The 26,405-nt window shown below is 36.9% G+C and overlaps 1 long non-coding RNA gene across 1 annotated transcript; it reads left to right on the forward strand.

Annotated features, from left to right (window-relative positions):
• The first annotated feature begins 416 nt into the window (after positions 1-416).
• LOC147970585 (uncharacterized) lies at positions 417-24,711 on the forward strand. Its single transcript, XR_015604104.1, has 4 exons — positions 417-789; positions 877-959; positions 1,810-1,948; positions 2,066-24,711. It is a non-coding gene; the product is annotated as an uncharacterized LOC147970585 (long non-coding RNA).
• Positions 24,712-26,405: the final 1,694 nt, after the last annotated feature.

Here is a 26,405-nt window from a genome sequence, read left to right on the forward strand (position 1 = left end):
AAGGAGTACTACATGTTAACATGAATCACAAAGCACCCTGGTCTTGGGTCCTTCCTCCTCTTCCGACTTCCTTCTTTTTCCCTGATCATCTACCGGTTTATTGTCTGGTCAGTACTTAGTAGTATCCTTCACGGTAATGCCCCGACATCTCATCTCACACAACTCCATCCTCCCCTCACATCTACAAGTACTTCAATCCCCAAAAGCTCTTAGCTCGTTATGTCATGGCCCTCATGGATCCTTTCCTCTCACGAAACTCCTCGGCTAGAAATAAAACATCAATCTGTTTGTCTACATACTTGTTTAAATCAATTTTTTTGCAGGAGCGAAGTTGAAGTTGGGCCGAGGGTACCTCTCGTCGCTGTGTACCTGTATCCCCGCTTCCAAGCCCGATGTATACGATCCAGTTCCTCTGGTAAACGGCCCAGGTTACATGTCAAGGTCGGCCCGCTTGTACCCAATCGCGCTCCCGTGAACGAGACCGACAGGAACCGCGAAACGCGCCGGCGGCCGCCCAGATCCCCGCCGCGCAGCTTGCCGCCGCGTTCGACGAGGGAGCCGGGGCAAGCAAGCCTGCCTATAGCATATAGAGAGACTGGTTCGGGGATGCGGGCCAGTGGCGCGGCAACGTCGCGGGTAGTGCAGCGGACGCGCATCTCTACGACGACCCGGATGCCGCCGCCATCCCGGCGCGCCTCGACTCCCGCTTCCACGGCGAGAAGGTCGACGCTCATGCGCCTCCACGCCCTCATCTAGCAGGGCTTCTACGTCGCTCACCTCTTCCCGCAGGTCCCGCTAGCGCTCCACTCCTCGTCTCATCTCATCTCATCTCACGCCGTAGATTCCGGTGACTTAATTGCGTGTGTGTGCTTGCAGCGCCAGGCGGTCAAGAACGTGCCGGCACGGTTGATCGAGGTGAAGAAGCTCCTCCACCTTTACCTGTTCCACCACGCCGAGAAGTAAGCTCAGCCCCCCTTCCTCATCTGCACTCCTCCCTGTCTGTGATAAGAAGCCAAATCCTAACTAGATTCGTCTGCAATTTTTTTCCCTGTGATTAGTCGAGCCAAATGCTAAGTAGATTCGTTTGCATATTTTTCCTGCATGTGATTAGTCGAGGCAGATTTGAGCTAAGTGGGAAATAAAAAAAAACAATCTCTTTATCAAAATCAAGTTCTTTGGATGCTTGGACCATGAAATTGCTGTCATTGCAATTTTGATATGTTAAAACATAATCTTCTGATGTTGTGGACACTTGCATTTCACACTTGTGCACAATCTTGATTCTAGACGTGAGTAATCGTATCGAACAGACATGATGCGTTTTTATTCAGGCAAACTATTTTGTTTGAGGAAGTCTGAAATCTGTCTTCTATAGTGAAAAACTTCTGTCTGCGTTCAGCTTAGTGCATTGAGTGAAAAACTCGACAAAATTAAATCATGGCCGTGGGTAATCTTAGTCCTACTCTCCTGAACAGACTTGATGCTTTGCACTCGGAGTTTAGAAATTAGAATGTGATGTTGTAATTTAGTTGTCTGAAAAAGTCTGAACCATATGCATTGTTTTTCTAGCGAGGAAACTGCACTTGTCCCCAGTATAGGAGGGAGGCTGATGGCTAACTACTGAGTATTCATTAGGCTGAGATAGTATATCTCACAAGATCTAACCAGTGCACCGTGCTTGCATGTTGTGTGCAATAATATAGGTAGCATATATGACTTTGGTATGATGCTTGATTGTGAACTTTATATATTGCTTGATTATCCTAGTTTTGCTGCTCATGTGTGGCTTGTGTGATCGCCCCAATGCAGGTTTAAATCGGCGTGTAAGTGAAGGTGTATTTCTCCTTCACGCCTTCGACGTCGACCCCCTTCCCCCTGGTGTAGTACTATTTAATCAGGCAGACCCGTTCTGGCCCACAATGCCATTTCTCTCTTTCTAAAATCCAGGGTACTTCCAAAATTCTTCGAAAATTTCCCTCTTTACTATGATAATACTTCTGTATATTTTGGAGCCCTTTGCACATATTGTTTATTGATTGTGTGTTAATTTTTTTCCATTGAGTAGAAATCAGTATCTTTCAAAAGATTCAAGGACGTTCGAGGAGTGACCAAAACCATTGAAAACTTTGCTGAGCGAGGCAAGCAATCTACTTTGATCATGTTGAACCCATATTTGCATTACACTTATAATTAATTTTCATGCATAAATTATTGTTTACTAGTATTGCTATGTTAAGTAAATTATCTAGGGTTTAGCTATGCCATATGTCCTTAATATTGAACACCCTTTGACATTCTTATGCTAAGTTAATTAGCTAGGGTTTAGCTATCCTCTATGTGCTTGATATTGACACCCTCCTTTGACATTCTTAAAACCCCTCCTTTCTAACCATGTAGTGGTCACAAATAAATGTGCGTCATATGTGCAAGTTTAATAGTAATCCTTAGCCATGCTAGTCGTGTAAATCATAGGACTTGGGAAGAATCTTTATTACTCATAAATGTTTTACAAAAACCCAAGGGTGTCACTAATGCCCATGGGATGATTCTGAAAATAAGGTTTTACAAAATGGAGATGAAGTGGAGATTTAGTTACGTGATTGTGATCTTGACGAGATAGTCAAAGATGTTCGGTGGATTATGAAAATTTATGTCTAGTAAATGAGCATGGTGGTTATTATATTGGCGGATAAATGGATCTTTAATGAACTTGAAGCAATTTGGGTTTAGTTAGGCGATTATGATCTTGAACCAAATTTTATGGTGGATTACGAGATTTTGATGCAGTTCATTGTGATCTTGAGGAGACAGTCAAAGATGTTCGGTGGATTAATTAATCTTGGACAATTTGGATTTAGTTAGGTGATTGTGATATTGAACCGTATTTCATGATGGATTATGAGATTTTAGGTGGATTTTGTTACGTGATTTAATCTTGAGAAGATAGTCTAAAATGTCCGGTTGTTATGAGAGTTTAGGTATGGTAGATGAGCATGATGATTATTATGTTGGTGGATATATAGATCTTTAATTTTGTTTGGAACATTTTGGATTTAGTTAAGTGATTGTGATCTTAAACCAAATTTCACGGTGGATTATGAGGTTTTGGTTGGAATTAGTTAGGTGAGTGTGATCTTGACGAGCTAGTAAAAAATGTTTGGTGGATTATGTGAATTTAGGTCTAGTAGGTGAGCATGGTGGTAATTATATCGGTTAAGTAAGTAATTTTTTAGTAAACTTGAGAAAATTTGGATTTAATTAGGAAATTGTGATCTTGAACCAAATTTCATGGGGGATTACAAGATTTTAGATGGATTTAGTCAGTTGATTGTGATCTCGAGGAGATACTTAAGATTTTTGATGGATTAATTAACCTAGAACAATTTGAATTTAGTTAGGTTATTGTGATATTGAACCAAATTCCACGATGATTTATGTGATTTTAGGTGGATTTAGTTAAGTTATTATGATCTTGAGAAGATGGTCATGTTAGGTGGATCTTAAGATTTTAGGTCTGGTACGTGAGCATGGTGACTATTATATTGGTGGATAAATAGACCTTTAATTTAGTTTGAAACAATTTAAATTTAGTTAGATGATTGTGATCTTTTAAGCAAACTCACGGTGGATTTTGATGTTTCGGTTAGATTTAGTTAGGTGATTGTGATCCTGATGCGATAATCAATGATGTTCGATGGATTATGTGAGAATTTATGTCTAGTAAGTGAGCATGGTGGTTATTATATTGGTGGCTCAATAGATTTTTAACAAATTTGGATTTAGTTAGGCGATTGTGATTTTGAACCAAATTTCATGGTGAATTACAGGATTTTAAATGGATTTAATTAGTTGATTGAGATCTTGAGGAGATAGTCCAAGATGTTCGGTTGATTAATTAATCTTTTTTAATACAGTACAGACGCAAGCGCTCATACAAACGGGCATACACTCATCCCTATGAATGCGCGCACACACACCCTATCCCTATGAGCACCTTCGAGAGACTGAGCCAGCATATCATCTTGAGATTTTACGAAGTTGCCGTAGGTGCCTCTTAGTCGACGTGAACAATTTGAAGTTAGTTCGGGGATTGTGATATTGAACCAAATTTCTCGGTGATTTATTTGATTTGAAGTGGATTTAGTTAGGTGATTGTGTTTTGAGAAGATAGTCAAAATGCTTGATGGATTATGAGATTTTAGTTATGGTAATGAGCATGGTGATTAGGTTTTGGTTGGATTTAGTTAGGTGATTGGGATCATGACGAGCTAGTAAAAGATGTTCGGTAGATTATGTGAATTTAGGTCTAGTAGGTGAGCATTTTGGTTATTATATTGGTGGATAAATGGATTTTTAGAAAACTTCGAAAAATTTGGATTTAGTTAGGCGATTGTGATCTTGAACCAAATTTTATAGTGGATTATGAGATTTCTAATGGATTAGTTAGTTGATTGTGATCTTGAGGAGATAGCTAAAGATATTCGGTGTATTAATTAATCTTTAACAATTTGGATTTAGCTAGGTGATTGTGATATTGACTAAATTTCTCTGTGATTTATGAGATTTTAGTTGGATTTAGTTAGGTGATTGTGTCTTGAGAAAATAATCAAAGATGTTTGGTGGATTATAAGATTTTGGGTCTAATAACTGAGCATGGTGATTATTATATTGGTGGATAAACAAATATTTAATTTAGTTTGAAACTGTTTGGATTTAGTTCGGTGATTGTGATCTTTTAACCTAATTTTACGGTGGATTATATGGTTTTGGTTGGATTTTGTTATGTGATTGTGATCTTGACAAGCTAGTAAAAGATGTTCGGTGGATTATGTGAATTTAGGTCTAGTAGGTGAGCATATTGATTACTATATTGGTGGATAGAGATGAGGGCCACACAAGTGACTCAAGGCGATGATGCCACTAATGAAAATAATTGGTAAACAAGGCAAAAGAGGAGAGAGTGGGGTAGTGGCAGCCGATGGACTTTGATCCAGCATCGCACGTGCCTGTGCACTCTTCGTTCCCCGCAGTTCGGCTTGGTGTTCTTGTCCTGTTTGCGGATTTTGTGTCAGGCACTTGATTAAGCATCCCACGTTCTCCTAATGTGTGCCCTTAGCCTTGACGATAGGTAGCGCCGTGTTCTTGGGTGCGCCCCGTGGGTAAAATTCAGGTATGCGTCCATTGTCCGAGCTCTCGCTCACCATTGGTGGTGCTTGAGCGTGCGGTCATGGTGTCGCCCAACAAGGGAACATAGGATGTGGGATCAAGACAACTCCTCTTAGGAAATAAAGAAGGCATTAGAGGTAGAAGAAACCTCAATCTCAAGGAAGTAGTGACTTCTTTAGTAAACATGGAGCAATTTGGATTTAGTTAGGTGATATTGATCTTGAACAAATTTCATGGTGGAATACGGGATCTTTCAATGGATTTAATTGACAGTGATCTTGAGGAGATAGTCAAAGATGTCCGGTGCATTAATTAATCTTGAACAATATGGTTTTAGTTAGGTGATTGTGATATTGAACCAAAATTCTCTATGATTTATGAGATTTTAGTTGAATTTAGTTAGGTGATTGTGTCTTGAGCTGATAATCAAGGATGTTTTGTGGATCATGAGATTTTAGGTCTAGTAGAGGAGCACGGTGATTATTGTATTGGTGGATAAATAGATATTTAAATTAATTTGAAACAATTTGAATTTGGTAAGGTGATTTTGATTTTTTAGCCTAATTTTACGATGGATTACAAGGTTCTGGTTGGATTTAGTCACGTGATTGTGCTTTTGACGAGGTAGTAAAAGATGTTCGATGAATTATGTGAATTTAGGTCTAGTAGGTGAGCATGCTGATTATTATATTAGTGGATAAGTGAATCTTTAATAAATTTGAAACAATTTGGATTTAGTTAGACGATTGTAACCTTGAACCAAATTATATGGTGGATTATGAGATTTTTATGGACTAGTTAGTTGATTCTGATGTTCAGAAGATATTCAAAGATGGTTGGATTAATTAATCTTGAATAATTTGGATTTAGTTAGGTGATTGTGATATTGAACCGAATTTTACGCCGGATTATGAAATTTTAGGTGGACTTAGTTAGGTGATTGTGTCTTGAGAATAGTCAAAGATGTTTGTTGGACTATGAGATTTAGGTTTAGTAGATGAGAATGGTGATTATTATATTGGTGGATAAAACAGATCTTTAATTTAGTTTGGAACAATTTTGATTTAGTTAGGTGATTGCTATTTTTCAAACAAATTCACGATGGATTTTGAGGTTTTGTTGGATTTAGTTAGGTGATTGTGATCTCGACGAGTTAGTCAAAGATGTTTGGTGAATTATGTTAACTTAGGTCTAGTAAGTGAGCATGGTGGTTATTATATTGGTGGATAAATGGTCCTTTAGTAAACATGGAGCAATTTGGATGTAGTTAGGCTATTGTGATCTTGAATAAATTTCATAGTGGATTACACGATTTTCAATAGATTTAGTTAGTAGATTGTGATCTTGGGGAGATGTCAAAGATGTTTGGTGCATTAATTAATCTTAAACAATTTGGAGTTGATAGATGATTGCGATATTGAACCAAATTTCTCTGTGATTTATGAGATTTTAGTTGGATTTAGTTAGGTGATTGTGTCTTGAGATGATAATCGAAGATGTTTGGTGGATTATGGATTTTAGGTCTAATAACTGAGGATGGCGATATTATATTGGTGGATGAACATATATTTAATTTAGTTAGGTGATTGTGATTTTGACAAGCTAGTAAAAGATGTTCGGTGGATTATGTGAATTTAGATCTAGTAGGTGAGCATGTTGATTATATATTGGTGGATAGAGATGAGGGCCACACAAGTGACTCAAGGCAATGATGCCACTACTGAAAATAACGGGTAAACAAGGCAAATGAGGAGAGAATGGGGGTAGTGGCAGCAGATGGAGTTTGATCCAGCATCCCACGTGCATGTGCACTCTCCGTTCCTCGTTGTCCGGCTTGATGTTCTTGTCCTGTTTGCGGATTTTGTGTCACGCACTTGATTAAGCATCCCACGTTCTCCTAATGTGCGCCCTTGGCCTTGACGATAGGTAGCGCTGTGTTCTCGAGCGTGTCCTGTGGGTAAAATTCAGGTATGCGTCGATTGTCCGTGCTCTTGCTCGCCATTGGTGGTGCTTGAGCGTGCGGTCATGGTGTCGCCCAGCAAGGGAACACGGGATGTGGGATCAAGACAGCACACACAACAACCCGTGACCAGGCAACGGACGCCCGTCCGGACTTTCAGGGAGCGGAGGTGGACACAAAGATGGATGTTGAGCTCCATAGCAGTCTCAATAGTGTGCTCATCAGTACGAGCGACACGAGCAAGAAGATCCTGGATATACTCCTCTTAGGAAATAAAGAAGGCATTAGAGGTAGAGGAAACCTCAATCTCAAGGAAGTAGCGACTTCTTTAGTAAACATGGAGCAATTTGGATTTAGTTAGGCGATTGTGATCTTGAACAAATTTCATGGTGGATTACGAGATGTTTCAATGGATTTAGTTGATTGTGATATTGAGGAGATAGTCAGAGATGTTCGGTATATTAATTAATCATGAACAATATGGATTTAGTTATGTGATTGTGATATTGAACCAAATTTCTCTGTGATTTATGAGATTTTAGTTGGATTTAGTTAGGTGATTGTGTCTTGAGATGATAATCAAAAATGTTTTGTGGATCATGAGATTTTAGGTCTAGTAGAGGAGGATGGTGATTATTGTATTGGTGGATAAATAGATATTTAAATTAAGTTGAAACAATTTGAATTGGTGAGGTGGTTGTGATCTTTTAACCTAATTTTACGATGGATTATAAGGTTCTGGTTGGATTTAGTCAGGTGATTGTGATTTTGACGAGGTAGTAAAAGATGTTCGATGAATTATGTGAATTTAGGTCTAGTAGGTGAGCATGTTGATTATATATTGGTGGATAAAGGAATCTTTAATAAATTTGGAACAATTTGGATTTAGTTAGGCGATTGTGACCTTGAACCACATTTTATGGTGGATTATGAGATTTTGATGGATTAGTTAGTTGATTATGATCTTGAGAACATATTCAAATATGTTTGGATTAATTAATCTTGAATCATTAGGATTTGGTTAGCTGATTGTGATACTGAACCGAATTTTACGCTGGATTATGAGATTTAAGGTGGATTTTGTTAGGTGATTGTGTCTTGAGAATATAGTCAAAGATGTTTGCTGGACAATGAGATTTTAGGTTTAGTATATGAGAATGGTGATTATTATATTGGTGGATAAAACAGATCTTCAATTTAGTTTGGAATAATTTTGATTTAGTTAGGTGATTGTTATTTTTCAAACAAGTCCACGGTGGATTTTGAGGTTTTGTTGGATTTTGTTAGGTGATTGTGTCTTGAGCTAATAATCAAAGATGTTTTGTGGATCATGAGATTTTAGGTCTTGTAGAGGAGCATTGTGATTATTGTATTGGTGGATAAATAGATATTTAAATTAATTTGGAACAATTTGAATTTGGTCAGGTGATTTTGATTTTTTAGCCTAATTTTACGATGGATTATAATGTTCTGGTTGGATTTAGTCACGTGATTGTGATTTTGACGAGGTAGTTAAAGATGTTCGATGAATTATGTGAATTTAGGTCTAGTGGGTGAGCATGCTGATTATTATATTAGTGGATAAATGAATCTTTAATAAATTTGGAGCAATTTGGATTTAGTTAGACGATTGTGACCTTGAACCAAATTATATGGTGGATAATGAGATTTTTATGGACTAGTTAGTTGATTCTGATCTTGAGAAGATATTGAAAGATGGTTGGATTAATTAATCTTGAATAATTTGGAGTTAGTTAGTTGATTGTGATATTGAACCGAATTTTACGCCGGATTATGAGATTTTAGATGGATTTAGTTAGGTGATTGTGTCTTGAGAATAGTCAAAGATGTTTGCTGGACTATGAGATTTTAGGTTTAGTAGATGAGAATGGTGATTATTATATTGGTGGATAAAACAGATCTTTAATTTAGTTTGGAACAATTTTGATTTAGTTAGGTGATTGCTATTTTTCAAACAAATTCACGGTGGATTTTTAGGTTTTGTTGGATTTAGTTAGGTGATTGTGATCTCGACGAGTTACTCAAAGATGTTTGGTGAATTATGTTTACTTAGGTATAGTAAGTGAGCATGGTGGTTATTATATTGGTGGATAAATGGTCCTTTAGTAAACATGGAGCAATTTGGATGTAGTTAGGCTATTGTGATCTTGAATAAATTTCATAGTGGATTACAAGATTTTCAATAAATTTAGTTAGTAGATTGTGATCTTGGGGACATGTCAAAGATGTTTGGTGGATTAATTAATCTTAAACAATTTGGAGTTGGTAGATGATTGCGATATAGAACCAAATTTCTATGTGATTTATGAGATTTTAGTTGGATTTAGTTACGTGATTGTGTCTTGAGATGATAATCGAAGATGTTCGATGGATTATGGATTTTAGGTCTTATAACTGAGCATGGCGATTATTATATTGATGGACGAACATATATTTAATTTAGTCTGAAACGATTTGGATTTAGTTAGGTGATTGTGATTTTGACATGCTAGTAAAAGATGTTCGTTGGATTATGTGAATTTAGGTCTAGTAGGTGATCATGTTGATTATTATATTGGTGGATAGAGATGAGGGCCACACAAGTGACTCAAGGCAATGATGCCACTACTGAAAATAACTGGTAAACAAGGCAAATGAGGAGAGAATGGGGGTAGTGGCAGTAGATGGAGTTTGATCCAGCATCCCACGTGCATGTGCACTCTTCGTTCCTCGTTGTCCGTTTTGGTGTTCTTGTCCTGTTTGCGGATTTTGTGTCACGCACTTGATTAAGCATCCCACGTTCTCCTAATGTGCGCCCTTGGCCTTGACGATAGGTAGCGCCGTGTTCTCGAGCGTGTCCCGTGGGTAAAATTCAGGTATGCGTCGATTGTCTGTGCTCTTGCTTGCCATTGGTGGTGCTTGAGCGTGCGGTCATGGTGTCGCCCAGCAAGGGAACACGGGATGTGGGATCAAGACAGCACACATAGCAACCTGTGACCAGGCAACGGACGCCCGTCCGGACGTTCAGGGAGCGGAGGTGGACACAAAGATGGATGTTGAGCTCCATAGCAGTCTCAATAGTGTGCTCATCAGTACGAGCGACACGAGCAAGAAGATCCTGGATATACTCCTCTTAGGAAAAAAAAGAAGGCATTAGAGGTAGAGGAAACCTCAATCTCAAGGAAGTAGCGACTTCTTTAGTAAACATGGAGCAATTTGGATTTAGTTAGGCGATTGTGATCTTGAACAAATTTCATGGTGGATTACGAGATGTTTCAATGGATTTAGTTGATTGTGATCTTGAGGAGATAGTCAAAGATGTTCGGTATATTAATTAATCTTGAACAATATGGATTTAGTTATGTGATTGTGATATTGAACCAAATTTCTCTGTGATTTGTGAGATTTTAATTGGATTTAGTTAGGTGATTGTGTCTTGAGATGATAATCAAAAATGTTTTGTGGATCATGAGATTTTAGGTCTAGTAGAGGAGGATGGTGATTATTGTATTGGTGGATAAATAGATATTTAAATTAATTTGAAACAATTTGAATTGGTGAGGTGGTTGTGATCTTTTAACCTAATTTTACGATGGATTATAAGGTTCTGGTTGGATTTAGTCAGGTGATTGTGATTTTGACAAGGTAGTAAAAGATGTTCGATGAATTATGTGAATTTAGGTCTAGTAGGTGAGCATGTTGATTATATTTTGGTGGATAAAGGAATCTTTAATAAATTTGGAACAATTTGGATTTAGTTAGGCGATTGTGACCTTGAACCACATTTTATGGTGGATTATGAGATTTTTATGGATTATTTAGTTGATTATGATCTTGAGAACATATTCAAATATGTTTGGATTAATTAATCTTGAATCATTAGGATTTGGTTAGCTGATTGTGATACTGAACCGAATTTTACGCTGGATTATGAGATTTAAGGTGGATTTTGTTAGGTGATTGTGTCTTGAGAATATAGTCAAAGATGCTTGCTGGACTATGAGATTTTAGGTTTAGTAGATGAGAATGGTGATTATTATATTGGTGGATAAAACAGATCTTCAATTTAGTTTGGAACAATTTTTAGCCTAGTTTTACGATGGATTATAAGGTTCTGGTTGGATTTAGTCACGTGATTGTGATTTTGACGAGGTAGTTAAAGATGTTCGATGAGTTATGTGAATTTAGGTCTAGTAGGTGAGCATGCTGATTATTATATTAGTGGATAAATGAATCTTTAATAAATTTGGAGCAATTTGGATTTAGTTAGACGATTGTGACCTTGAACCAAATTATATGGTGGGTAATGAGATTTTTATGGACTAGTTAGTTGATTCTGATCTTAAGAAGATATTCAAAGATGGTTGGATTAATTAATCTTGAATAATTTGGAGTTAGTTAGGTGATTGTGATATTGAACCGAATTTTACGCCGGATTATGAGATTTTAGGTGGATTTAGTTAGGTGATTGTGTCTTGAGAATAGTCAAAGATGTTTGCTGGACTATGAGATTTTAGGTTTAGTAGATGAGAATGGTGATTATTATATTGGTGGATAAAACAGATCTTTAATTTAGTTTGGAACAATTTTGATTTAGTTAGGTGATTGCTATTTTTCAAACAAATTCACGGTGGATTTTTAGGTTTTGTTGGATTTAGTTAGGTGATTGTGATCTCGACGAGTTACTCAAAGATGTTTGGTGAATTATGTTTACTTAGGTATAGTAAGTGAGCATGGTGGTTATTATATTGGTGGATAAATGGTCCTTTAGTAAACATGGAGCAATTTGGATGTAGTTAGGCTATTGTGATCTTGAATAAATTTCATAGTGGATTACAAGATTTTCAATAAATTTAGTTAGTAGATTGTGATCTTGGGGACATGTCAAAGATGTTTGGTGGATTAATTAATCTTAAACAATTTGGAGTTGGTAGATGATTGCGATATAGAACCAAATTTCTATGTGATTTATGAGATTTTAGTTGGATTTAGTTACGTGATTGTGTCTTGAGATGATAATCGAAGATGTTCGATGGATTATGGATTTTAGGTCTTATAACTGAGCATGGCGATTATTATATTGATGGACGAACATATATTTAATTTAGTCTGAAACGATTTGGATTTAGTTAGGTGATTGTGATTTTGACATGCTAGTAAAAGATGTTCGTTGGATTATGTGAATTTAGGTCTAGTAGGTGATCATGTTGATTATTATATTGGTGGATAGAGATGAGGGCCACACAAGTGACTCAAGGCAATGATGCCACTACTGAAAATAACTGGTAAACAAGGCAAATGAGGAGAGAATGGGGGTAGTGGCAGTAGATGGAGTTTGATCCAGCATCCCACGTGCATGTGCACTCTTCGTTCCTCGTTGTCCGTTTTGGTGTTCTTGTCCTGTTTGCGGATTTTGTGTCACGCACTTGATTAAGCATCCCACGTTCTCCTAATGTGCGCCCTTGGCCTTGACGATAGGTAGCGCCGTGTTCTCGAGCGTGTCCCGTGGGTAAAATTCAGGTATGCGTCGATTGTCTGTGCTCTTGCTTGCCATTGGTGGTGCTTGAGCGTGCGGTCATGGTGTCGCCCAGCAAGGGAACACGGGATGTGGGATCAAGACAGCACACATAGCAACCTGTGACCAGGCAACGGACGCCCGTCCGGACGTTCAGGGAGCGGAGGTGGACACAAAGATGGATGTTGAGCTCCATAGCAGTCTCAATAGTGTGCTCATCAGTACGAGCGACACGAGCAAGAAGATCCTGGATATACTCCTCTTAGGAAAAAAAAGAAGGCATTAGAGGTAGAGGAAACCTCAATCTCAAGGAAGTAGCGACTTCTTTAGTAAACATGGAGCAATTTGGATTTAGTTAGGCGATTGTGATCTTGAACAAATTTCATGGTGGATTACGAGATGTTTCAATGGATTTAGTTGATTGTGATCTTGAGGAGATAGTCAAAGATGTTCGGTATATTAATTAATCTTGAACAATATGGATTTAGTTATGTGATTGTGATATTGAACCAAATTTCTCTGTGATTTGTGAGATTTTAATTGGATTTAGTTAGGTGATTGTGTCTTGAGATGATAATCAAAAATGTTTTGTGGATCATGAGATTTTAGGTCTAGTAGAGGAGGATGGTGATTATTGTATTGGTGGATAAATAGATATTTAAATTAATTTGAAACAATTTGAATTGGTGAGGTGGTTGTGATCTTTTAACCTAATTTTACGATGGATTATAAGGTTCTGGTTGGATTTAGTCAGGTGATTGTGATTTTGACAAGGTAGTAAAAGATGTTCGATGAATTATGTGAATTTAGGTCTAGTAGGTGAGCATGTTGATTATATTTTGGTGGATAAAGGAATCTTTAATAAATTTGGAACAATTTGGATTTAGTTAGGCGATTGTGACCTTGAACCACATTTTATGGTGGATTATGAGATTTTTATGGATTATTTAGTTGATTATGATCTTGAGAACATATTCAAATATGTTTGGATTAATTAATCTTGAATCATTAGGATTTGGTTAGCTGATTGTGATACTGAACCGAATTTTACGCTGGATTATGAGATTTAAGGTGGATTTTGTTAGGTGATTGTGTCTTGAGAATATAGTCAAAGATGCTTGCTGGACTATGAGATTTTAGGTTTAGTAGATGAGAATGGTGATTATTATATTGGTGGATAAAACAGATCTTCAATTTAGTTTGGAACAATTTTTAGCCTAGTTTTACGATGGATTATAAGGTTCTGGTTGGATTTAGTCACGTGATTGTGATTTTGACGAGGTAGTTAAAGATGTTCGATGAGTTATGTGAATTTAGGTCTAGTAGGTGAGCATGCTGATTATTATATTAGTGGATAAATGAATCTTTAATAAATTTGGAGCAATTTGGATTTAGTTAGACGATTGTGACCTTGAACCAAATTATATGGTGGGTAATGAGATTTTTATGGACTAGTTAGTTGATTCTGATCTTAAGAAGATATTCAAAGATGGTTGGATTAATTAATCTTGAATAATTTGGAGTTAGTTAGGTGATTGTGATATTGAACCGAATTTTACGCCGGATTATGAGATTTTAGGTGGATTTAGTTAGGTGATTGTGTCTTGAGAATAGTCAAAGATGTTTGCTGGACTATGAGATTTTAGGTTTAGTAGATGAGAATGGTGATTATTATATTGGTGGATAAAACAGATCTTTAATTTAGTTTGGAACAATTTTGATTTAGTTAGGTGATTGCTATTTTTCAAACAAATTCACGGTGGATTTTTAGGTTTTGTTGGATTTAGTTAGGTGATTGTGATCTCGACGAGTTACTCAAAGATGTTTGGTGAATTATGTTTACTTAGGTATAGTAAGTGAGCATGGTGGTTATTATATTGGTGGATAAATGGTCCTTTAGTAAACATGGAGCAATTTGGATGTAGTTAGGCTATTGTGATCTTGAATAAATTTCATAGTGGATTACAAGATTTTCAATAAATTTAGTTAGTAGATTGTGATCTTGGGGACATGTCAAAGATGTTTGGTGGATTAATTAATCTTAAACAATTTGGAGTTGGTAGATGATTGCGATATAGAACCAAATTTCTATGTGATTTATGAGATTTTAGTTGGATTTAGTTACGTGATTGTGTCTTGAGATGATAATCGAAGATGTTCGATGGATTATGGATTTTAGGTCTTATAACTGAGCATGGCGATTATTATATTGATGGACGAACATATATTTAATTTAGTCTGAAACGATTTGGATTTAGTTAGGTGATTGTGATTTTGACATGCTAGTAAAAGATGTTCGTTGGATTATGTGAATTTAGGTCTAGTAGGTGATCATGTTGATTATTATATTGGTGGATAGAGATGAGGGCCACACAAGTGACTCAAGGCAATGATGCCACTACTGAAAATAACTGGTAAACAAGGCAAATGAGGAGAGAATGGGGGTAGTGGCAGTAGATGGAGTTTGATCCAGCATCCCACGTGCATGTGCACTCTTCGTTCCTCGTTGTCCGTTTTGGTGTTCTTGTCCTGTTTGCGGATTTTGTGTCACGCACTTGATTAAGCATCCCACGTTCTCCTAATGTGCGCCCTTGGCCTTGACGATAGGTAGCGCCGTGTTCTCGAGCGTGTCCCGTGGGTAAAATTCAGGTATGCGTCGATTGTCTGTGCTCTTGCTTGCCATTGGTGGTGCTTGAGCGTGCGGTCATGGTGTCGCCCAGCAAGGGAACACGGGATGTGGGATCAAGACAGCACACATAGCAACCTGTGACCAGGCAACGGACGCCCGTCCGGACGTTCAGGGAGCGGAGGTGGACACAAAGATGGATGTTGAGCTCCATAGCAGTCTCAATAGTGTGCTCATCAGTACGAGCGACACGAGCAAGAAGATCCTGGATATACTCCTCTTAGGAAAAAAAAGAAGGCATTAGAGGTAGAGGAAACCTCAATCTCAAGGAAGTAGCGACTTCTTTAGTAAACATGGAGCAATTTGGATTTAGTTAGGCGATTGTGATCTTGAACAAATTTCATGGTGGATTACGAGATGTTTCAATGGATTTAGTTGATTGTGATCTTGAGGAGATAGTCAAAGATGTTCGGTATATTAATTAATCTTGAACAATATGGATTTAGTTATGTGATTGTGATATTGAACCAAATTTCTCTGTGATTTGTGAGATTTTAATTGGATTTAGTTAGGTGATTGTGTCTTGAGATGATAATCAAAAATGTTTTGTGGATCATGAGATTTTAGGTCTAGTAGAGGAGGATGGTGATTATTGTATTGGTGGATAAATAGATATTTAAATTAATTTGAAACAATTTGAATTGGTGAGGTGGTTGTGATCTTTTAACCTAATTTTACGATGGATTATAAGGTTCTGGTTGGATTTAGTCAGGTGATTGTGATTTTGACAAGGTAGTAAAAGATGTTCGATGAATTATGTGAATTTAGGTCTAGTAGGTGAGCATGTTGATTATATTTTGGTGGATAAAGGAATCTTTAATAAATTTGGAACAATTTGGATTTAGTTAGGCGATTGTGACCTTGAACCACATTTTATGGTGGATTATGAGATTTTTATGGATTATTTAGTTGATTATGATCTTGAGAACATATTCAAATATGTTTGGATTAATTAATCTTGAATCATTAGGATTTGGTTAGCTGATTGTGATACTGAACCGAATTTTACGCTGGATTATGAGATTTAAGGTGGATTTTGTTAGGTGATTGTGTCTTGAGAATATAGTCAAAGATGCTTGCTGGACTATGAGATTTTAGGTTTAGTAGATGAGAATGGTGATTATTATATTGGTGGATAAAACAGATCTTCAATTTAGTTTGGAACAATTTTTAGCCTAGTTTTACGATGGATTATAAGGTTCTGGTTGGATTTAGTCACGTGATTGTGATTTTGACGAGGTAGTTAAAGATGTTCGATGAGTTATGTGAATTTAGGTCTAGTAGGTGAGCATGCTGATTATTATATTAGTGGATAAATGAATCTTTAATAAATTTGGAGCAATTTGGATTTAGTTAGACGATTGTGACCTTGAACCAAATTATATGGTGGGTAATGAGATTTTTATGGACTAGTTAGTTGATTCTGATCTTAAGAAGATATTCAAAGATGGTTGGATTAATTAATCTTGAATAATTTGGAGTTAGTTAGGTGATTGTGATATTGAACCGAATTTTACGCCGGATTATGAGATTTTAGGTGGATTTAGTTAGGTGATTGTGTCTTGAGAATAGTCAAAGATGTTTGCTGGACTATGAGATTTTAGGTTTAGTAGATGAGAATGGTGATTATTATATTGGTGGATAAAACAGATCTTTAATTTAGTTTGGAACAATTTTGATTTAGTTAGGTGATTGCTATTTTTCAAACAAATTCACGGTGGATTTTTAGGTTTTGTTGGATTTAGTTAGGTGATTGTGATCTCGACGAGTTACTCAAAGATGTTTGGTGAATTATGTTTACTTAGGTATAGTAAGTGAGCATGGTGGTTATTATATTGGTGGATAAATGGTCCTTTAGTAAACATGGAGCAATTTGGATGTAGTTAGGCTATTGTGATCTTGAATAAATTTCATAGTGGATTACAAGATTTTCAATAAATTTAGTTAGTAGATTGTGATCTTGGGGACATGTCAAAGATGTTTGGTGGATTAATTAATCTTAAACAATTTGGAGTTGGTAGATGATTGCGATATAGAACCAAATTTCTATGTGATTTATGAGATTTTAGTTGGATTTAGTTACGTGATTGTGTCTTGAGATGATAATCGAAGATGTTCGATGGATTATGGATTTTAGGTCTTATAACTGAGCATGGCGATTATTATATTGATGGACGAACATATATTTAATTTAGTCTGAAACGATTTGGATTTAGTTAGGTGATTGTGATTTTGACATGCTAGTAAAAGATGTTCGTTGGATTATGTGAATTTAGGTCTAGTAGGTGATCATGTTGATTATTATATTGGTGGATAGAGATGAGGGCCACACAAGTGACTCAAGGCAATGATGCCACTACTGAAAATAACTGGTAAACAAGGCAAATGAGGAGAGAATGGGGGTAGTGGCAGTAGATGGAGTTTGATCCAGCATCCCACGTGCATGTGCACTCTTCGTTCCTCGTTGTCCGTTTTGGTGTTCTTGTCCTGTTTGCGGATTTTGTGTCACGCACTTGATTAAGCATCCCACGTTCTCCTAATGTGCGCCCTTGGCCTTGACGATAGGTAGCGCCGTGTTCTCGAGCGTGTCCCGTGGGTAAAATTCAGGTATGCGTCGATTGTCTGTGCTCTTGCTTGCCATTGGTGGTGCTTGAGCGTGCGGTCATGGTGTCGCCCAGCAAGGGAACACGGGATGTGGGATCAAGACAGCACACATAGCAACCTGTGACCAGGCAACGGACGCCCGTCCGGACGTTCAGGGAGCGGAGGTGGACACAAAGATGGATGTTGAGCTCCATAGCAGTCTCAATAGTGTGCTCATCAGTACGAGCGACACGAGCAAGAAGATCCTGGATATACTCCTCTTAGGAAAAAAAAGAAGGCATTAGAGGTAGAGGAAACCTCAATCTCAAGGAAGTAGCGACTTCTTTAGTAAACATGGAGCAATTTGGATTTAGTTAGGCGATTGTGATCTTGAACAAATTTCATGGTGGATTACGAGATGTTTCAATGGATTTAGTTGATTGTGATCTTGAGGAGATAGTCAAAGATGTTCGGTATATTAATTAATCTTGAACAATATGGATTTAGTTATGTGATTGTGATATTGAACCAAATTTCTCTGTGATTTGTGAGATTTTAATTGGATTTAGTTAGGTGATTGTGTCTTGAGATGATAATCAAAAATGTTTTGTGGATCATGAGATTTTAGGTCTAGTAGAGGAGGATGGTGATTATTGTATTGGTGGATAAATAGATATTTAAATTAATTTGAAACAATTTGAATTGGTGAGGTGGTTGTGATCTTTTAACCTAATTTTACGATGGATTATAAGGTTCTGGTTGGATTTAGTCAGGTGATTGTGATTTTGACAAGGTAGTAAAAGATGTTCGATGAATTATGTGAATTTAGGTCTAGTAGGTGAGCATGTTGATTATATTTTGGTGGATAAAGGAATCTTTAATAAATTTGGAACAATTTGGATTTAGTTAGGCGATTGTGACCTTGAACCACATTTTATGGTGGATTATGAGATTTTTATGGATTATTTAGTTGATTATGATCTTGAGAACATATTCAAATATGTTTGGATTAATTAATCTTGAATCATTAGGATTTGGTTAGCTGATTGTGATACTGAACCGAATTTTACGCTGGATTATGAGATTTAAGGTGGATTTTGTTAGGTGATTGTGTCTTGAGAATATAGTCAAAGATGCTTGCTGGACTATGAGATTTTAGGTTTAGTAGATGAGAATGGTGATTATTATATTGGTGGATAAAACAGATCTTCAATTTAGTTTGGAACAATTTTTAGCCTAGTTTTACGATGGATTATAAGGTTCTGGTTGGATTTAGTCACGTGATTGTGATTTTGACGAGGTAGTTAAAGATGTTCGATGAGTTATGTGAATTTAGGTCTAGTAGGTGAGCATGCTGATTATTATATTAGTGGATAAATGAATCTTTAATAAATTTGGAGCAATTTGGATTTAGTTAGACGATTGTGACCTTGAACCAAATTATATGGTGGGTAATGAGATTTTTATGGACTAGTTAGTTGATTCTGATCTTAAGAAGATATTCAAAGATGGTTGGATTAATTAATCTTGAATAATTTGGAGTTAGTTAGGTGATTGTGATATTGAACCGAATTTTACGCCGGATTATGAGATTTTAGGTGGATTTAGTTAGGTGATTGTGTCTTGAGAATAGTCAAAGATGTTTGCTGGACTATGAGATTTTAGGTTTAGTAGATGAGAATGGTGATTATTATATTGGTGGATAAAACAGATCTTTAATTTAGTTTGGAACAATTTTGATTTAGTTAGGTGATTGCTATTTTTCAAACAAATTCACGGTGGATTTTTAGGTTTTGTTGGATTTAGTTAGGTGATTGTGATCTCGACGAGTTACTCAAAGATGTTTGGTGAATTATGTTTACTTAGGTATAGTAAGTGAGCATGGTGGTTATTATATTGGTGGATAAATGGTCCTTTAGTAAACATGGAGCAATTTGGATGTAGTTAGGCTATTGTGATCTTGAATAAATTTCATAGTGGATTACAAGATTTTCAATAAATTTAGTTAGTAGATTGTGATCTTGGGGACATGTCAAAGATGTTTGGTGGATTAATTAATCTTAAACAATTTGGAGTTGGTAGATGATTGCGATATAGAACCAAATTTCTATGTGATTTATGAGATTTTAGTTGGATTTAGTTACGTGATTGTGTCTTGAGATGATAATCGAAGATGTTCGATGGATTATGGATTTTAGGTCTTATAACTGAGCATGGCGATTATTATATTGATGGACGAACATATATTTAATTTAGTCTGAAACGATTTGGATTTAGTTAGGTGATTGTGATTTTGACATGCTAGTAAAAGATGTTCGTTGGATTATGTGAATTTAGGTCTAGTAGGTGATCATGTTGATTATTATATTGGTGGATAGAGATGAGGGCCACACAAGTGACTCAAGGCAATGATGCCACTACTGAAAATAACTGGTAAACAAGGCAAATGAGGAGAGAATGGGGGTAGTGGCAGTAGATGGAGTTTGATCCAGCATCCCACGTGCATGTGCACTCTTCGTTCCTCGTTGTCCGTTTTGGTGTTCTTGTCCTGTTTGCGGATTTTGTGTCACGCACTTGATTAAGCATCCCACGTTCTCCTAATGTGCGCCCTTGGCCTTGACGATAGGTAGCGCCGTGTTCTCGAGCGTGTCCCGTGGGTAAAATTCAGGTATGCGTCGATTGTCTGTGCTCTTGCTTGCCATTGGTGGTGCTTGAGCGTGCGGTCATGGTGTCGCCCAGCAAGGGAACACGGGATGTGGGATCAAGACAGCACACATAGCAACCTGTGACCAGGCAACGGACGCCCGTCCGGACGTTCAGGGAGCGGAGGTGGACACAAAGATGGATGTTGAGCTCCATAGCAGTCTCAATAGTGTGCTCATCAGTACGAGCGACACGAGCAAGAAGATCCTGGATATACTCCTCTTAGGAAAAAAAAGAAGGCATTAGAGGTAGAGGAAACCTCAATCTCAAGGAAGTAGCGACTTCTTTAGTAAACATGGAGCAATTTGGATTTAGTTAGGCGATTGTGATCTTGAACAAATTTCATGGTGGATTACGAGATGTTTCAATGGATTTAGTTGATTGTGATCTTGAGGAGATAGTCAAAGATGTTCGGTATATTAATTAATCTTGAACAATATGGATTTAGTTATGTGATTGTGATATTGAACCAAATTTCTCTGTGATTTGTGAGATTTTAATTGGATTTAGTTAGGTGATTGTGTCTTGAGATGATAATCAAAAATGTTTTGTGGATCATGAGATTTTAGGTCTAGTAGAGGAGGATGGTGATTATTGTATTGGTGGATAAATAGATATTTAAATTAATTTGAAACAATTTGAATTGGTGAGGTGGTTGTGATCTTTTAACCTAATTTTACGATGGATTATAAGGTTCTGGTTGGATTTAGTCAGGTGATTGTGATTTTGACAAGGTAGTAAAAGATGTTCGATGAATTATGTGAATTTAGGTCTAGTAGGTGAGCATGTTGATTATATTTTGGTGGATAAAGGAATCTTTAATAAATTTGGAACAATTTGGATTTAGTTAGGCGATTGTGACCTTGAACCACATTTTATGGTGGATTATGAGATTTTTATGGATTATTTAGTTGATTATGATCTTGAGAACATATTCAAATATGTTTGGATTAATTAATCTTGAATCATTAGGATTTGGTTAGCTGATTGTGATACTGAACCGAATTTTACGCTGGATTATGAGATTTAAGGTGGATTTTGTTAGGTGATTGTGTCTTGAGAATATAGTCAAAGATGCTTGCTGGACTATGAGATTTTAGGTTTAGTAGATGAGAATGGTGATTATTATATTGGTGGATAAAACAGATCTTCAATTTAGTTTGGAACAATTTTTAGCCTAGTTTTACGATGGATTATAAGGTTCTGGTTGGATTTAGTCACGTGATTGTGATTTTGACGAGGTAGTTAAAGATGTTCGATGAGTTATGTGAATTTAGGTCTAGTAGGTGAGCATGCTGATTATTATATTAGTGGATAAATGAATCTTTAATAAATTTGGAGCAATTTGGATTTAGTTAGACGATTGTGACCTTGAACCAAATTATATGGTGGGTAATGAGATTTTTATGGACTAGTTAGTTGATTCTGATCTTAAGAAGATATTCAAAGATGGTTGGATTAATTAATCTTGAATAATTTGGAGTTAGTTAGGTGATTGTGATATTGAACCGAATTTTACGCCGGATTATGAGATTTTAGGTGGATTTAGTTAGGTGATTGTGTCTTGAGAATAGTCAAAGATGTTTGCTGGACTATGAGATTTTAGGTTTAGTAGATGAGAATGGTGATTATTATATTGGTGGATAAAACAGATCTTTAATTTAGTTTGGAACAATTTTGATTTAGTTAGGTGATTGCTATTTTTCAAACAAATTCACGGTGGATTTTTAGGTTTTGTTGGATTTAGTTAGGTGATTGTGATCTCGACGAGTTACTCAAAGATGTTTGGTGAATTATGTTTACTTAGGTATAGTAAGTGAGCATGGTGGTTATTATATTGGTGGATAAATGGTCCTTTAGTAAACATGGAGCAATTTGGATGTAGTTAGGCTATTGTGATCTTGAATAAATTTCATAGTGGATTACAAGATTTTCAATAAATTTAGTTAGTAGATTGTGATCTTGGGGACATGTCAAAGATGTTTGGTGGATTAATTAATCTTAAACAATTTGGAGTTGGTAGATGATTGCGATATAGAACCAAATTTCTATGTGATTTATGAGATTTTAGTTGGATTTAGTTACGTGATTGTGTCTTGAGATGATAATCGAAGATGTTCGATGGATTATGGATTTTAGGTCTTATAACTGAGCATGGCGATTATTATATTGATGGACGAACATATATTTAATTTAGTCTGAAACGATTTGGATTTAGTTAGGTGATTGTGATTTTGACATGCTAGTAAAAGATGTTCGTTGGATTATGTGAATTTAGGTCTAGTAGGTGATCATGTTGATTATTATATTGGTGGATAGAGATGAGGGCCACACAAGTGACTCAAGGCAATGATGCCACTACTGAAAATAACTGGTAAACAAGGCAAATGAGGAGAGAATGGGGGTAGTGGCAGTAGATGGAGTTTGATCCAGCATCCCACGTGCATGTGCACTCTTCGTTCCTCGTTGTCCGTTTTGGTGTTCTTGTCCTGTTTGCGGATTTTGTGTCACGCACTTGATTAAGCATCCCACGTTCTCCTAATGTGCGCCCTTGGCCTTGACGATAGGTAGCGCCGTGTTCTCGAGCGTGTCCCGTGGGTAAAATTCAGGTATGCGTCGATTGTCTGTGCTCTTGCTTGCCATTGGTGGTGCTTGAGCGTGCGGTCATGGTGTCGCCCAGCAAGGGAACACGGGATGTGGGATCAAGACAGCACACATAGCAACCTGTGACCAGGCAACGGACGCCCGTCCGGACGTTCAGGGAGCGGAGGTGGACACAAAGATGGATGTTGAGCTCCATAGCAGTCTCAATAGTGTGCTCATCAGTACGAGCGACACGAGCAAGAAGATCCTGGATATACTCCTCTTAGGAAAAAAAAGAAGGCATTAGAGGTAGAGGAAACCTCAATCTCAAGGAAGTAGCGACTTCTTTAGTAAACATGGAGCAATTTGGATTTAGTTAGGCGATTGTGATCTTGAACAAATTTCATGGTGGATTACGAGATGTTTCAATGGATTTAGTTGATTGTGATCTTGAGGAGATAGTCAAAGATGTTCGGTATATTAATTAATCTTGAACAATATGGATTTAGTTATGTGATTGTGATATTGAACCAAATTTCTCTGTGATTTGTGAGATTTTAATTGGATTTAGTTAGGTGATTGTGTCTTGAGATGATAATCAAAAATGTTTTGTGGATCATGAGATTTTAGGTCTAGTAGAGGAGGATGGTGATTATTGTATTGGTGGATAAATAGATATTTAAATTAATTTGAAACAATTTGAATTGGTGAGGTGGTTGTGATCTTTTAACCTAATTTTACGATGGATTATAAGGTTCTGGTTGGATTTAGTCAGGTGATTGTGATTTTGACAAGGTAGTAAAAGATGTTCGATGAATTATGTGAATTTAGGTCTAGTAGGTGAGCATGTTGATTATATTTTGGTGGATAAAGGAATCTTTAATAAATTTGGAACAATTTGGATTTAGTTAGGCGATTGTGACCTTGAACCACATTTTATGGTGGATTATGAGATTTTTATGGATTATTTAGTTGATTATGATCTTGAGAACATATTCAAATATGTTTGGATTAATTAATCTTGAATCATTAGGATTTGGTTAGCTGATTGTGATACTGAACCGAATTTTACGCTGGATTATGAGATTTAAGGTGGATTTTGTTAGGTGATTGTGTCTTGAGAATATAGTCAAAGATGCTTGCTGGACTATGAGATTTTAGGTTTAGTAGATGAGAATGGTGATTATTATATTGGTGGATAAAACAGATCTTCAATTTAGTTTGGAACAATTTTTAGCCTAGTTTTACGATGGATTATAAGGTTCTGGTTGGATTTAGTCACGTGATTGTGATTTTGACGAGGTAGTTAAAGATGTTCGATGAGTTATGTGAATTTAGGTCTAGTAGGTGAGCATGCTGATTATTATATTAGTGGATAAATGAATCTTTAATAAATTTGGAGCAATTTGGATTTAGTTAGACGATTGTGACCTTGAACCAAATTATATGGTGGGTAATGAGATTTTTATGGACTAGTTAGTTGATTCTGATCTTAAGAAGATATTCAAAGATGGTTGGATTAATTAATCTTGAATAATTGGAGTTAGTTAGGTGATTGTGATATTGAACCGAATTTTACGCCGGATTATGAGATTTTAGGTGGATTTAGTTAGGTGATTGTGTCTTGAGAATAGTCAAAGATGTTTGCTGGACTATGAGATTTTCAGGTTTAGTAGATGAGAATGGTGATTATTATATTGGTGGATAAAACAGATCTTTAATTTAGTTTGGAACAATTTTGATTTAGTTAGGTGATTGCTATTTTTCAAACAAATTCACGGTGGATTTTAGGTTTTGTTGGATTTAGTTAGGTGATTGTGATCTCGACGAGTTACTCAAAGATGTTTGGTGAATTATGTTTACTTAGGTATAGTAAGTGAGCATGGTGGTTATTATATTGGTGGATAAATGGTCCTTTAGTAAACATGGAGCAATTTGGATGTAGTTAGGCTATTGTGATCTTGAATAAATTTCATAGTGGATTACAAGATTTTCAATAAATTTAGTTAGTAGATTGTGATCTTGGGGACATGTCAAAGATGTTTGGTGGATTAATTAATCTTAAACAATTTGGAGTTGGTAGATGATTGCGATATAGAACCCAAATTTCTATGTGATTTATGAGATTTTAGTTGGATTTAGTTACGTGATTGTGTCTTGAGATGATAATCGAAGATGTTCGATGGATTATGGATTTTAGGTCTTATAACTGAGCATGGCGATTATTATATTGATGGACGAACATATATTTAATTTAGTCTGAAACGATTTGGATTTAGTTAGGTGATTGTGATTTTGACATGCTAGTAAAAGATGTTCGTTGGATTATGTGAATTTAGGTCTAGTAGGTGATCATGTTGATTATTATATTGGTGGATAGAGATGAGGGCCACACAAGTGACTCAAGGCAATGATGCCACTACTGAAAATAACTGGTAAACAAGGCAAATGAGGAGAGAATGGGGGTAGTGGCAGTAGATGGAGTTTGATCCAGCATCCCACGTGCATGTGCACTCTTCGTTCCTCGTTGTCCGTTTTGGTGTTCTTGTCCTGTTTGCGGATTTTGTGTCACGCACTTGATTAAGCATCCCCACGTTCTCCTAATGTGCGCCTTGGCCTTGACGATAGGTAGCGCCGTGTTCTCGAGCGTGTCCCGTGGGTAAAATTCAGGTATGCGTCGATTGTCTGTGCTCTTGCTTGCCATTGGTGGTGCTTGAGCGTGCGGTCATGGTGTCGCCCAGCAAGGGAACACGGGATGTGGGATCAAGACAGCACACATAGCAACCTGTGACCAGGCAACGGACGCCCGTCCGGACGTTCAGGGAGCGGAGGTGGACACAAAGATGGATGTTGAGCTCCATAGCAGTCTCAATAGTGTGCTCATCAGTACGAGCGACACGAGCAAGAAGATCCTGGATATACTCCTCTTAGGAAAAAAAAGAAGGCATTAGAGGTAGAGGAAACCTCAATCTCAAGGAAGTAGCGACTTCTTTAGTAAACATGGAGCAATTTGGATTTAGTTAGGCGATTGTGATCTTGAACAAATTTCATGGTGGATTACGAGATGTTTCAATGGATTTAGTTGATTGTGATCTTGAGGAGATAGTCAAAGATGTTCGGTATATTAATTAATCTTGAACAATATGGATTTAGTTATGTGATTGTGATATTGAACCAAATTTCTCTGTGATTTGTGAGATTTTAATTGG

Source organism: Triticum urartu, chromosome 5A, assembly GCF_056163025.1.
Source record: "Triticum urartu cultivar PI428250 chromosome 5A, HENAU_Tu73, whole genome shotgun sequence".
Taxonomy (NCBI): domain Eukaryota; kingdom Viridiplantae; phylum Streptophyta; class Magnoliopsida; order Poales; family Poaceae; genus Triticum; species Triticum urartu.